The following is a 14,623-nucleotide window of genomic DNA, read 5'->3' on the forward strand; positions in this document are numbered from 1 at the left end:
TGCTTGATACATGGATGTATATATAGATTGTGATAAGAGTTGTACGAATCCCCAATAAAATGATTGATAAAAAACAAAGAGAAAAAAAAACATGAGTCCATTCCAATTGGTTGACCAGGAGCTGCCTTTCACATTTGTCATTGCCCTGCATCAGTTTGTTGAAACATTTCAATTGGTATTCAGTCAATTCCTGGAACCTGACATCCACACCTTAACCATGTAAATGATATCACGCAAAAGTACACAAGAGAAAAAGACATGTTTGATAAGGAGGTGATAAATATAATTTTGCAACACCACCACCAACAAAAATATGTGTGTGGTTACATAAATGAAGATATATGCATATATTATAAGGGTATGACTATATGGGTACATATATATGTCTACTGTTAGATAGAGCTATAGGCATATATACACACAGATATTTATGTCCATATATGTATGAGAAAACCACATAGGAGACACAGTTAAGATGTTTCTTACACAGAGTCAAACGGCTCATGAATTGTTTTTCTGGACTTGAAGTCTTGGGGACCATAGTCTTGTGGGGTATCTCAGTTAATTGGCATAATATAAATTATAAAGTGTATTCTATATCTAAATTTGGCAAGACTGTCTGGGATCTCAAAAGCTTGTGAATGGTCATCTAGGACATAACTTTTAATCTCTGCTGTCCAAAACGAGAAAGAAGGAAACCAAAGATTCAGAGAAGGTAGTCGACAGGGCTAATAGCAACGGGAACTACGGTTGCTCCTGCTAATGACCATTCTGACCAGGCCACAGAAAACAGATCATGATAGAACTCAGATTCTTAAAAAAGTCCAGACCAGTGTAGCAGTTAAGACTAGAAGGTTCCTCTCACCGCTCTTACTCTCTTGCCACAGCCTCTTGCCCCAGTACTCCTGCCTCCGCTTGCTGGTCCCCTAGCTCTCTGGCAACCTCCACACCTTTCTGGCCTCCACGCCGTTTGGCCCCTTGCTCCACCGACCCCTTCTGGGATTTCCCTCATCACCACCCACCCCCCCCCACCCACCCCAAGGAAAAAAAAAGACTAGAAGGTTCCCAGAGACTATTGCCCTCAGATACTTTTTAAACCTTAAACCAATATTGTCCTTTGAGGTCACCTTTTGGCTAAATAATAGATTATACTTTCTATAAAATAAAAAAATATCACCTGCATGTAATGAGCTCCCTTTAAAATTTTTTATTAATCATTTTATTGGGGGGGCGCTTATAAATTTTATAACAAGCTGTCATTCATTCAATTGTATTAAGCACACTCGTACATATATGGCCATCAACATTTCCAAAATATTTTCTTTCGACTTGAGCCCTTGGTATCAGCTCCTCTTTTTCCCCATAGGAGCTCCTTTTAAAAATCATTTATAAGAGACCATACAGAAAAAGAATACGCTACGGCAAAAATGAGAAGGTAAGGGGCAGGGAACGTAGAGTCCTAGAAATAGTATCACCTGAACAGAACACAGGAAAATCAGAACAACACCCAAAACAACTGCTGTTGATTACATTCCAACTGATCGTGATCCCAAAGGACAAAGAAGAACAGCTCTCTAGGATTTCTAAGGGAGGAATCTTTATTGGACCACCTGCCACATCTTTCTACCTCAGAGCAGCTGGTGGGTTCAAACTGCCAATCTTTTGTTTGGCAGCTAAGCACTTTAACCACCTCACCACCAGGGCTCCTGGGAATCATGACACACTGTAACATGTAACCCATGTCACTGACTCATTGAACAGAAAGTGTTATAGGATAAGGCAGGTCACTGTGCAAATGTTCGCCTTGCTGTTGTTAGGTGCTATTCAGTGAGTTCGACTCATAGCAACCCTATGCACAATAGAAAGCGACACTGCCATTTTCACAACTGTCGCTTGTACCCACTGCTGCCTCCATTGTGTCAAACCATCTCCTTGAGGGGCTTCTATTTCACTGCCCTTCTACCTTACCAAGCATGATGTCCTTCTTCAGGTACTGATCTGATAGTTAAAGTTTATTGTGTCAACCTGCCAATAAACAATTGTGGGGCTAATTGAAGGGCAGAGAGATAAATGGCTCAGTGAGCCTCGCCTTTCTAGTTCTCGGGTCTCTTGCTTTGTGATGGTCAGACCAGGGTGAAGCTGCTTAGCCAGTTCCCTGCTTCAGCTGGCGAGGCTCACTTCCTGTGAGACATCCCCAAGGAGAAGCCACATGGACCTACCTATCCAGCACCCGTGTGGAGACCCCTGCCAGCGCTGAGATGCTTACACATTCACTGATTCAGCTTTCCTCCTGAAGTCGGTGTCATAGTGTGTGTTTTGTGAGATGGAGGAGGACTTTGTGGATTGGTGTTGAACATATGGGTTAATGAGTTAATGTTGGACTTGTGGGCTTGAGCAGCACTGGGTTGGAATGTTTTCTTGACGTGCATGAACCCTTTATATAAAACTCTCTCTTATACATGAGTTTCTGTGGATTTGTTTCTCTAAAGTACCCTGACTAATATATGGCCTTTCCTGATAATATGTCCAAAGTTCATAAGACAACGTCTTCCCATCCTTGCTTTTAAGGAACATTTTGGCTATACTTTCCCAAAACATATATATATTTGTTCTTCTGGACAGCCACAATACTTTCAACATTCCTCACCAGCAACATCATTCAAATGCATCGATTCGTTGGTGGTTTTGCTTAATCATTGTCCCACTTCCACGTGCATAATGAGGTGATTGAAAATACCATGGCTGGAGTCAGCTCTACTCTAGTTCCATAAAAGATACCTTATTTTAACATTCCATTTTATTCCTTAACACTTTAAAGAGGTCTTGTGGAGCAGACTTGTCTAACACTTCACCTTAATCAAAGTAAAATATTATTTAAAAATATTTTTAAAACTTTTCATTTTGGACAGGATGATGTCTAATTTATGTTTTAATTAAGCAGATTTTAACCATTTTCTCCCATCATGGTTTCAATCTGTAAGGGCTCTCAGGTTCACATTTCTTTTCTTTTTTTAAAATCATTTTATTGGGGGCTGGTACAACAGCTGATGGTGCCCGGCTATCAAAAGAGATAGTGACTGGGGTCTTAAAGGCTTGAAGATAAACAAGCGGCCATCTAGCTCAGAAGCAACAAAGTCCACATGGAAGAACACACCAGCCTGTGTGATCGAGTGGTCCCAAAGGGATCAGTTACCAGGCATCAAAGAACAAAAAATCATATCATTGACTGCACACCTCCATGATAGGATCGCTGAAGACAAATGGGTACATAAGCAAATGTGGTGAAGAAAGCTGATGGTGCCCGGCTATCAAAAGAGATAGTGTCTGGGGTCTTAAAGGCTTGAAGGTGAACAAGCGGCCATCTAGCTCAGAAGCAAATAAGCCCACATGGAAGAAGCACACCGGCCAGTGCGATCACGAGGTGCCCAAGGGACCAGGTATAAGGCATCATGCAAAAAAAAAAAAAAAAAGATATAAGTGTGTGTATGTATGTGTATATATGTGTATATGTATATATATATGTGTATATATATATCATATTAAATGAAGGGGGAAGTGCAGAGTGGAGACCCAAGGCCCAAGTGTCGACCAATGGAGATCCCCTCATAGAGGGGTTTAGGAGAGGAGATGGGTTAATTAGGGTGTGAGGTAGTATCGATGAAGAACACAGCTTTCCCCCGGATCCTGGATGCTTCCTCCCCCCAACTACCATGATCCGAATTCTACCTTGCAGGGCTGGATAGGACAGAGGCTGTACACTGGTGCATATGAGGGTTGGAGGTAAAGGGAATCCAGGGTGGATGATACCTTCAGGACCAAGGGTGTGAGGGACGATGCTGGGAGAGTGGAGGGTGAGTGGGGTGGAAAGGGGGAACTGATTACAAGGATCCACATGTGACCTCTTCCCTGGGAGAGGGACAGCAGAGAAGGGGGGAAGGGAGACTCCGGATAGGGCAAGATATGACAAAACAACGATGTATAAATTACCAAGGGCATATGAAGGAGGGGGGAATGGGGAGGGAGGGGGGAAAAAAAAGAGGACCTGATGCAAGGGGCTTAAGTGGAGAGCAAATGCCTTGAAAATGATTGGGGCAGGGAATGTATGGATGTACTTTATACAATTGATGTATGTATATGTATGGATTGTGGTAAGAGTTGTATGAGTCCCTAATAAAATGTAAAAAAAAGAAAAGGAAAAAAAAAGAAAATGATTAGGGCAAAGAATGTACAGACGTGCTTTATACAATTGATGTATGTATATGTATGGACTGTGATAAGAGTTGTATGAGCCCCTAATAAATTGTAAAAATTAAAAAAAACCCCAAGGGACCAGGTATAAGGCATCATGCAAAAAAAAAAGATATGTGTGTATGTATGTGTATATATGTATATATGTATATATATATCATATTAAATGAAGGGGGAAGTGCAGAGTGGAGACCCAAGGCCCAAGTGTCGACCAATGGAGATCCCCTCATAGAGGGGTTTAGGAGAGGAGATGGGTTAATTAGGGTGTGAGGTAGTATCGATGAAGAACACAGCTTTCCCCCAGATCCTGGATGCTTCCTCCCCCCAACTACCATGATCCAAATTCTACCTTGCAGGGCTGGATAGGACAGAGGCTGTACACTGGTACATATGAGGGTTGGAGGTACAGGGAATCCAGGGTGGATGATACCTTCAGGACCAAGGGTGTGAGGGACGATGCTGGGAGAGTGGAGGGTGAGTGGGTTGGAAAGGGGGAACTGATTACAAGGATCCACATGTGACCTCTTCCCTGGGAGAGGGACAGCAGAGAAGGGGGGAAGGGAGACTCCAGATAGGGCAAGATATGACAAAATAACGATGTATAAATTACCAAGGGCATATGAGGGAGGGGGGAATGGGGAGGGAGGGGGGGAAAAAAAGAGGACCTGATGCAAGGGGCTTAAGTGGAGAGCAAATGCCTTGAGAATGATTGGGGCAGGGAATGTATGGATGTGCTTTATACAATTGATGTATGTATATGTATGGATTGTGGTAAGAGTTGTTTGAGTCCCTAATAAAATGTAAAAGAAGAAAAGAGAAAAAAATGATTAGGGCAAAGACTGTACAGATGTGCTTTATACAATTGATGTATGTATATGTATGAACTGTGAAAAGAATTGTATGAGCCCCAATAAATTGTTAAAAAAAAATTTTTTTTTAATCATTTTATTGGGGGCTGGTACAACTCTTATCACAATTCATTCATGCATCCATTGTGTCAAGAACATTTGTACATTTGTTGCCATCATCATTTTCACAATATTTTCTTTCTACTTGAGTCCTGGTATCAGCTCATTTTTGTTTCCTCCCTTCCTCATGAACTCTTGAGAATTTATGTTATTTTTTTCATGTCTTACACTGACCGATGTCTCTCTTCACCCACTTTTCTGTTGTCCATCCCCTGAGAGGGGGTTATATGTAGAACATTGTGATTTGTTCCCCCTTCCTCCCCCCACCTTCCCCTTCCTCTCCTGGTATCACTACTTTCAATATCAGTCCTGAAGGGATCTGTCCTGCATTCCCTGTGTTTCCAGCTCTTATATGTACCCGGGTACATGCTCTGGTCTAGACAGATTTGTAATGTAGAATTGGGGTCATGATATTGGGGGGGGGAAGCATTAAAGAACTAGAGGAAAGTTGTATGTTTCATCAGTGCTATACTGCACCCCTAATGGCTCATCTCTCTTCCTTGAGACCCTGCTGTAAGGAGATATCCAATTGTGTACAGATGGGCTTTGGGTCTCCACTTCACGGCCCCCCTCATTCAAAATGATACGATTTTTTTTTTGTCCTGGGTCTTTGATGCCTGATACCTTCTGATCCAATCAACACCTCATGATCACACAGGCTGTGTGGGCTTTGTTGCTTCTCAGCTAGATGACCGCTTGTTTATCTTCAAGCCTCTAAGACCCCATATTCTATATCTTTTGATAGCCAGGCACCATCAGCTTTCTTCACCACATTTGCTTATGCACCTATTTTGTCTTCAGAGATCTTGTTGGGAAGGTGAGCATCACGGAATGCCAGGTTATTAAAGTGTTCTTACATTGAAGGAGTACTTGAGTAGAGGTCCTATGTTCATCTGCTATCTTAATACTAAACCTATAACTATATGTACATAGATCTATTTCCCTATCATATATAAATATATGTTTACATATGTAAATGCCTGTATTCGACCTCTATAAATGCCCTTTACCTCCTAGTTCTTTCCTCTATTTCCCTTTACTTTCCCCTTATCCCACTATCATGTTCTGCATTCATTCAGGTTTTAGTAATTCCTCTCAGTTACATTGCCCTTGATCAAGTCCTACCAGGCATCCTACACCCTCCTCACTATTACTTTTAGGTCACTTGTTATTCTCTTATTCCTGGATTTGTTAACACCCACTTCCTTTCCCCCGCCTCCCCCTCTCCCATGTCCCCCCAGCACTCTCAGTCCGTTGTTTTCTCCTCCAGATTGTTCATCCCACCCACCCATCTTATCTAGGCATCCAGAGACAATGATAAGCACAAAAACAAGACAGAGCAAAACAACACAATCAAAATTAAAACAAAACAAAAAACCAATGACACACACACACACACACACACAAAAAGACAAGCCTATAAATAGTTCAAAGTCTGTTTGTTGACCTTTGGGAGTATTTTACAGTTGAGTCTGATGGGGTGCCAGGCCCCGGCCCCAAAGTCTACGTTTGGTATTCCCAGGGGACTTCATTGCTTTGCTCCCCTTGCTGCTCTGTTGCATGCCCTTAGCATTGTGCCTCAGGGTAGTGGGGTCAGATCAGGCACAATTCTCATACTGTGCCTCAAGTGTTGTCTCTCAAAGTGTTATGGTTCAGTGAAGGATATTGTGTCTTGTGGTAGGGCTGGCCCTATGGTCCTCTCTGTGCATTGGCTGCTCTGAGCAGGAATATCGTCCTCAGGGCTTGGTGGTTAGGATGTGTTCTACTGTCTCTCCTTCCCTCTTCATTTGCTCCTGTGTGCTCCGATCAGAAGTGCCCCTCTCCCTGAGCTGTAGCTTCAGTGCTGTCCGCTGAAGTGAATTCTTCTGGGGGGAGAGGAGGGCCAGCCCCTCAGGCCTCTCTATTGATTCCCTGCTTCATGCCAGCATGTTGCAGTCACGTCTTGGTTTACCGGGTTGAAGTCTGGTCCCTCTCTCCCTCTCCTGTGGAGATATAAACAACACTCTCCCCTTGGGTGGGTTAGTGCCCTGTTCCCCCTGCTACCCATATCTTTTTTTTTTTTTCCCTCCTTTTCCCCTCCATATGTAACCCTGGATTTGGTCTGGTCCCTGCCATACTACCTGGTCCCTTCCCAGGAATGTATTGTACACAATAGCTTTTTCCCTATGCCCCTTTTGCATTTTTTATCTTACCTCAGTAGACTCATGTTGTATTGTCCTTTTGTGCTTGGCTATCTTCGCTTAGCATAATTTCTTCCAGTTCTTCCCATGCAGCGATGTGCTTCATACATTCATCACTGCTTTTTAGGGATGCGTAGTACTCCATTGTATGTATATACCACAGGTTTTTAATCCAATCGTCAGTTGATGGAAATTTGGGTTGTTTCCAACTCCTTGCAATTGTGAACTGTGCCGCAACGAACATTGGAGCACAGATGTCTGGCCATGGTTTGTTTCTTGTCTCTTCTGGGTATATGGCCAGTAGGGGGATTGGTGGGTCATATAGTAGCTCAATTTCCATCTGTTTGAGAAATCGCCAAATCGATTTCCATAACGGCTGTACATACTGACAGGTCCACCAGCAGTGGATGAGAGTTCATATCTCACCACAGCCCCTTCAACACTTGTTGCTTTCTGATTTTTTTGAATTGGGCTATCTTGGAGGGTGTTAGGTGGTATCTCATAATTGTTTTAATTTGCATTTCTCTTATGGCTAATGACCGGGAAGATTTTTCATATGTTTATTGGCCACTCAAATTTCTGCCCTTGTGAAACTTCTGTTCAGGTTCACATTTCAGGGGAAATAAAAGAGGAATCAGGATACAAGACTAGTGAACCTGGTTAAGATGAATGGGTGCAGTGAAGAGACCATTTGACACAAATAACATGATTGCAATTTTGAGGCAAGAACGATTCTCTCCAAGAATATGGAGTCAGGTACTATCTTATTTACATTCAAATCGAATCTCAAATTTAAAAATCTATATATTGATAAAGAGCAATATACATATTTATTTAAGAACAATATATATATTATGGTTGATAAAGAGCAGTAAAATAATCTTTAGTCTTGGGGATTTGTTTATGTTGTTTATATGAATTCTGTCAGTGAACAAGGGTTCTTGCTTTTAAAAATTTAGTAAAAATTATCAGTCTTTCTCTGTTATAGAATGCTTTTGTGTCTAATTTGAGACGTGTTTTCCAACTCAAAAGTCTAAATAGTTCATCTATATTTTCTACAAAGTATTTTTATGTCTCATTTTTATTTTAAATTCTTATTCTGTGTTGGTGGCATTTTCCATCTGTATTTTGAGGAGGGCTTTGGTTTCTTCCTTTTTCATATGAATAATAATTTTCCCAACTCCATTTATTCAATGATCTCCCCTCCCCGCCCCCACTAGTCTTAAACAGCGCCCACCGCATTCCATTCAACCACCTCCCGTTCACCAGGCTGGTTCTGCACTGTGGTAGTTAGGGTTGTTAGGGTTGCTATCTCTAGGATCATTATGAGTCAGGATTGACTCAATGGCAGTACATTTGAGGTTAAAAATTTTATCTAGAGGGTAAGCCATTTCTTGCTGACCTTTTATAAGTGTCCTGTGCCCCTGTTCTCAGTGAAAAACAAAACACAAATAATCCAAATACCCATCAAGAGGAGAGTAAGTGGCAGGTTAATGGCTTGAAGATCCAACGGTTGGCCTGAGAGATGCAGTCCATTAATATGACCCTTCTAGCCACACTCCCTTATGTGCTGTGTGATACTTTCTAGGCTCCGTGCCTATGGTTACCATCCCATTTTGGAATGAGTTCTCTGTGGCCTTGGTGGCATCGTGGTTTCCTGTTGGGCTGCGCACCACAAGATCAGCAGTTCAGAAACCACCAGCCGCTCCTTGGGAGAAAGATCTTTCTACTCCCATAAAAAAAAAAAACAGAGGGTCTGAGAAACCCAGAGGGGCCATTCTATTCTGTCCTATGGGTCCCGATGAGTCAACATTGACTCGATGGCAGTGCATTTGGTTTGAATTTTGGTTTTCTCTGATACAGGATTGAGGTGGGGTGTATTCTGAGTCTCCATCTTGGTAAAGGGTGTGACTCCAGGCACTACCTTTTGTGTCTTTGGGGGTATGGGCTGCTGAAATACAAAAACCACACCCCAAAGACATCCCTCTGTGTAGAAGAACCACCTCTGACGCACACAGGGAAAATTCCCAGGACCATCAGAAGAAAAGTCACGATGGGAGCACCTTTGAGATCTGTGTGGAGTGAAAGGGGCTGAGGCCAGAGGCACAGAGACTGTGGCACAGAGTCCGTGGGACAGAACAATGGAGCCACGCGGAGACCAGAGGCCATGACAAGGAGGCCAAGACACAGAGCGGAAGAGCAGCACCGAGACAGTGAGACCGTGAGGCAGGGCCACAATTGGCTTCCTGGCCCGTGGCGGCAGAGGCCACGGGACCACATGACGGAGATGCTGAGGACTGGAAAGAGCTTGGCTACTGGCTAAAGACAGGTGCTGCTGTGGACCTACTGTTTACCGACCCTGACTTGTGGTAACTTGTTAACTTTCCTAGTAATCCCCATAATGGTGAGTTCTGTGTGCCTTTGAATCGTCAGACCCAGCAGAAAAGTCGAGAGCCCTGGGAGGGAAGCCGGAGGCTGGAGGCATATCTGACCTCTGCCTTGTGACAGTCAGCCTTGTGATTGTGAGGAGTTGCATTCTCCTATCTCCCGTGTAGCCAAAGAAGGTCAGATACGGCCTCCACCCACTTTCACAACGGGTAAACTGTCTTGCATTCCCACGGTAGGGTGATTCAATATTGAAACAAATCAGAGACATGTAACAGTATGGTTGCCTCTCCCCTCCTGCCTCCCACATCCTCAGCAATCCTTTTTATTTTCTGTGTTTCTGAAAAATAACTATCCCAGGGGGTGGGGAGGTGTTGTGAAGCAAATGGTATCTCACTGTGATTTTTCTTTCTTACTTTTTTACATTTAGTAATATGCATACAATATTTGCTAATTCAACATTTTCATGTATACAAGTCAGGTTCCCAATCACATCAACTTGTCATATGGTTGAATCTTAGTAATAAATGGAAATCTCAAAGATATAAGTTCTAAAATTAAATCGCAATACCCTTTTTTGTGACAAATCCATTTAATAAAGTAGTATACATATAACATGTTTCCATTTAAATTCAAAAGAGGACTTTAACAGTGACTACAAAACAGTATGTTCAAGATGCACAAGATTTTTTATGAATAAGTTTTTAAAAAATAAAATGCACACGGAGAAAGTAAGAGAATGTACAGCAAAATGGGCTTGCTTATCTCCGTTTTCAACAACATGTATATACTACCTGTGCATTGTTTATTTTAAAAGGAGTTAACAGAATTTGAGTTCAGTAGAAAACTCCCTCTATGAAAAATGAGAGCTTGTACTAAATTTTGTTAATAAGCACTTCAAATACTTAAAATGCACTTGCTAGAAGTCAAAGTTCATCATTCTGTTTGGAACAATTTTTGTTTGAAAAGCAAATGGGCATGTAATTTAGAAAACAAATAGGCATAAAAACAAGTGACAATCTTTGTCACACTGACCAATACAGTAAAATAAGTAAAGCTGAAGTTAACAAAAAACACCTTTATTTTCATCTTCAAACAACAAACGGTTAACTTTTTGTTCTCCCAAGATAATCATGATTACCTTTCACAAAATTTGGGCCTTTACACTGCATCTTTAAAGTATTTACCTTTATTGGGAAACTTAGCATCATAGTATCTCAAGATTAAAAAGTTTTTTAAAATCCATCTTGTAGCTTTTATAAATGAAATAGAAGCAAGAATAAGTCATGAAAATCCACTCAGACTTCAGATCCTCCTCCTCCAGGAACCAGCATTGTGATGTAATTTCCATTTAACAACATCTGATCTAATTTAGTAATCTTTCTTCCTTCTGGTAGATTTCAAATTCATAATACCGTATTAACCGGCTATCAAAAGATATAGCATCTGGGGTCTTAAAAGCTTGAGGGTAAATAAGCGGCCATCTAGCTCAGAAGCAACAAAGTCCACATGGAAGAAGCACACCAGCCTGTGCAATATGAGGTGTCGAAAGGATCAGGTATACGGCATAATCAGGAAAAAAAAATCTTACCATAGTGAATAAAGGGGGAAGTGCAGAGTGGAGACCCAAAGCCCATTTGTCGGCCACTGGAGATCCCCTTGCAGAGGGGTCTAGGGGAGGAGATGAGTCAGACAGGGTGCGATATAGCACCTATAAAGAATAAAGCTATTGAATGAAGGGGGAAGTGCAAAGTGGAGACCCAAGGCCCAAGTGTCGGCCAATGGAGATCCCCTCATAGAGGGGTTTAGGAGAGGAGATGGGTCACTCAGGGTGCTAGGTAGTACCGATGAAGAACACAGCTTTCTCCCAGATCCTGGATGCTTCCTCCCCCCAACTACCATGATCCGAATTCTACCTTGCAGGACTGGATAGGGCAGAGGCTGTACACTGGTACATATGAGGGCTGGAGGCACAGGGAATCCAGGGTGGATGATACCTTCAGGACAAAGGGTGTGAGGGGCGATGCTGGGAGAGTGGAGGGTGAGTGGGTTGGAAAGGGGATCCACATGTGACTTCCTCCCTGGGAGAGGGATGGCAGAGAAGGGGGGGAAAGGGAGACTCCGGATAGGGCAAGATATGACAAAATAACAATGTATAAATTACCAAGGGCACATGAGGGAGGGGGGAGCGGGGAGGGAGGGGGAAAAAAAGAGGACCTGATGCAAAGGGCTTAAGTGGAGAGCAAATGCTTTGAGAATGATTGGGGCAGGGAATGTATGGATGTGCTTTATACAATTGATGTATGTATATGTATGGATTGTGGTAAGAGTTGTATGAGTCCCTAATAAAATGTAAAAAAAGAAAAGAGGAGAAAAAAAAGAAAATGATCAGGGCAAAGAATGTATAGATGTGCTTTATACAATTGATGTATGTATATGTATGGACTGTGATAAGAGTTGTATGAGCCCCTAATAAGTTGTTTTTTTTAAAAAAAGAATAAAGCTTTCCTCTAGTTCCTAAATATTTCCCCTCCCCCCTACTATCATGATCCAAATTCTACCTTACAAGTCTGGATAGAGCAGAGGATGCACACTGGTGTAGATAGGAGCTGGAGGCACAGGGAATCCAGGGCAGATGATACTTTCAGGACCAGGGGTGTGAGGGGCGATACTGGGAGGGTAGAGGGTGAGTGGGTTAGAAAGAGGGAACCGATTACAAGGATCTACATGTGACCTCCTCCCTGGGGGACAGACAACAGAAAAGTGGGTGAAGGAAGACATCGGACAGGGCAAGATATGACAAAAAATAATTTATAAATTATCAAGGGTTCATGAGGGAAGGGGGAGTGGGGAGATTGGGGAAAAATGAGGACCTAATGCCAAAGGCTTAAGTGGAGAGCAAATGTTTGAGAATGATGAGGGCAATCAATGTACAAATGTGCTTTACACAACTGATGTATGTATGGATTGTAATGAGTTGTATGAGCCCCTAATAAAACGATTAAAAAACACCAAAAAAGTACCATATTGACAAAGTAATCGAAACCTAGAAGGGTGCCAACAATTTCCTTGTCACTCTTCATCACGGTGTGAATTCTGGATCCTGGACATTTGCCCACAAGCTCTGGAGGCAGCAGCTGCGGTGGGTTCGCGGTAGCATTTGTCGCTGTGGCTACGGCGGAAGTGGGCTGCTCCACAATACCCTTTTTAATCAAGTTAAAATCGACCGAGAGAAAGTGTGCTTTGTGGGAATCTATAGAGACGAAAGTAAACAATGCAAAGGTGACCAAAGCAGGTGAATGAGAACACTGGATTCAGGGGGCCTCCCTTCATCCTGAAAGGCCAGTGGAGAAGGCATCTTGGTTGTCACTTTGCTCTTGGAATGGGTCTATCGGTGCTTGTATATGACTGAAGTCCCTGGGTAGTGCAAACAGTTAAGCACTCAGCCGCTAACCGAAGCTTAGAAATCCAAGCCCGCATAGAGGCAGCTTAGAAGACCTGGAACGTCCAAACCCAAATCAGCCACTGAAAACTATGAAGCCCAGTTCAACTCCGACACCCACAGGGGACCACAGTGAGGCAATCGCCACTCAACCGCAAGCGGTGGCGTCTGTTTTTGTTTTTTCAATCCGGCAATTAAAAGTTACTAAGTAGATAAAAAGATGTGCCTGAACTTAGGATAAAAATAAGTTTAACCCAAGTCTAAGTTTTAAAGAAATAAAATCAGAGCTATAGAAATGGGCTTTGAGCAGGTATGCTGGGTTCCACAAGTTCCGAGGGCCGTGGGCAGGAATGGCTTTCTCTCCTGCCTCCTGTCCCTACCGCGTCCCCCTCCAAGAGTCCCCAGTTGGTCTTCAAGTTTGCTCTGAGCAGCCAAAAGTTTGGGAGGCGTTGGCCAGACTCCCATTCCAGAAGAGGCTCGGAGTGACCCAGATGGATGCTGCAATCTGACCCTGGCTCAGCCATCAGCCGTAGGCGCTAAGGGACGGGCGCCTGATGGGAAAAGGCCTAATCAAAGGGAAGAGAGGGCCTCCGCCTGCCAGGTGGAGGGCAGAGGCCTTCGTGCCCTGTACTTACACTAGGAAGCATGTAGCCCAGCCTGATGCCACTGGGCATAATGAGGCCAAAGCAGCCTCCCCAGAGGAGGGAGGCAGAGCTAAGAGAATCTCAGAAACAGGGCCAGCACCCCATCCAACACTAATCGAAACTGGAAATCGCTCAGGGATTTTTCAGTTACACGAGTCATACTAGTGTCGTGAGGAGCAGCCAAGCCACAGTCAGCTCACGAGGACACCATGTGACCCAGGACGGCTGCCCCTCGGGTCTCTGATGGTTGTCATCTTGAAGGGAGCACATCTCCGGGTCTTTCTCCCCCCAGCTGCTGGGCGGGTTCAAACCGCCAACTTTCTGTGTAACAGTCAAGTGCTTCAGCGCTGCACCACCGGGGCTCCTTAAAAGAGCCATAACACTATTTGATAAGTCGAGGTGAGTTAGGCTTTTAAGGACTTGTGACAGGAAACATCTGCACAGCGATATTCTCAGCCTAGGCCATCCCTCACCTCCACTCTGGAGGAACAGAAATGAAGATGAACAGTGAGTACTTGAGGCCTTTAAATCGGAGGGGAAAATATGGCGAGAGCCATAGACTATGAGAACTAAGTGCCGCGTGGCTGAGGGGCGGGGGCCCGGAGAGTAAACGGAGGTTAAAGCAAACCCTGAAGAATGAGGGGGCGCAGGAGATGTGTCTGCAGGGGACACAGGGCGGAGTCCAGCAAGCCCAATGGCAGAACCAAAGATGCAAAGGGTAGAAGAGGCAGGACGGCATTGGAGACAGTGAGATTT

General features: G+C 43.5%; 1 pseudogene; it reads right to left on the reverse strand.

Moving 5' to 3' along the window:
* Positions 1–11,079: 11,079 nt before the first annotated feature.
* LOC142437414 (U6 snRNA-associated Sm-like protein LSm5) lies at positions 11,080–12,864 on the reverse strand (annotated as a pseudogene).
* Positions 12,865–14,623: the final 1,759 nt, after the last annotated feature.

The sequence above is a fragment of the Tenrec ecaudatus genome, chromosome 1 (genome assembly GCF_050624435.1).
Source record: "Tenrec ecaudatus isolate mTenEca1 chromosome 1, mTenEca1.hap1, whole genome shotgun sequence".
Lineage (NCBI taxonomy): Eukaryota > Metazoa > Chordata > Mammalia > Afrosoricida > Tenrecidae > Tenrec > Tenrec ecaudatus.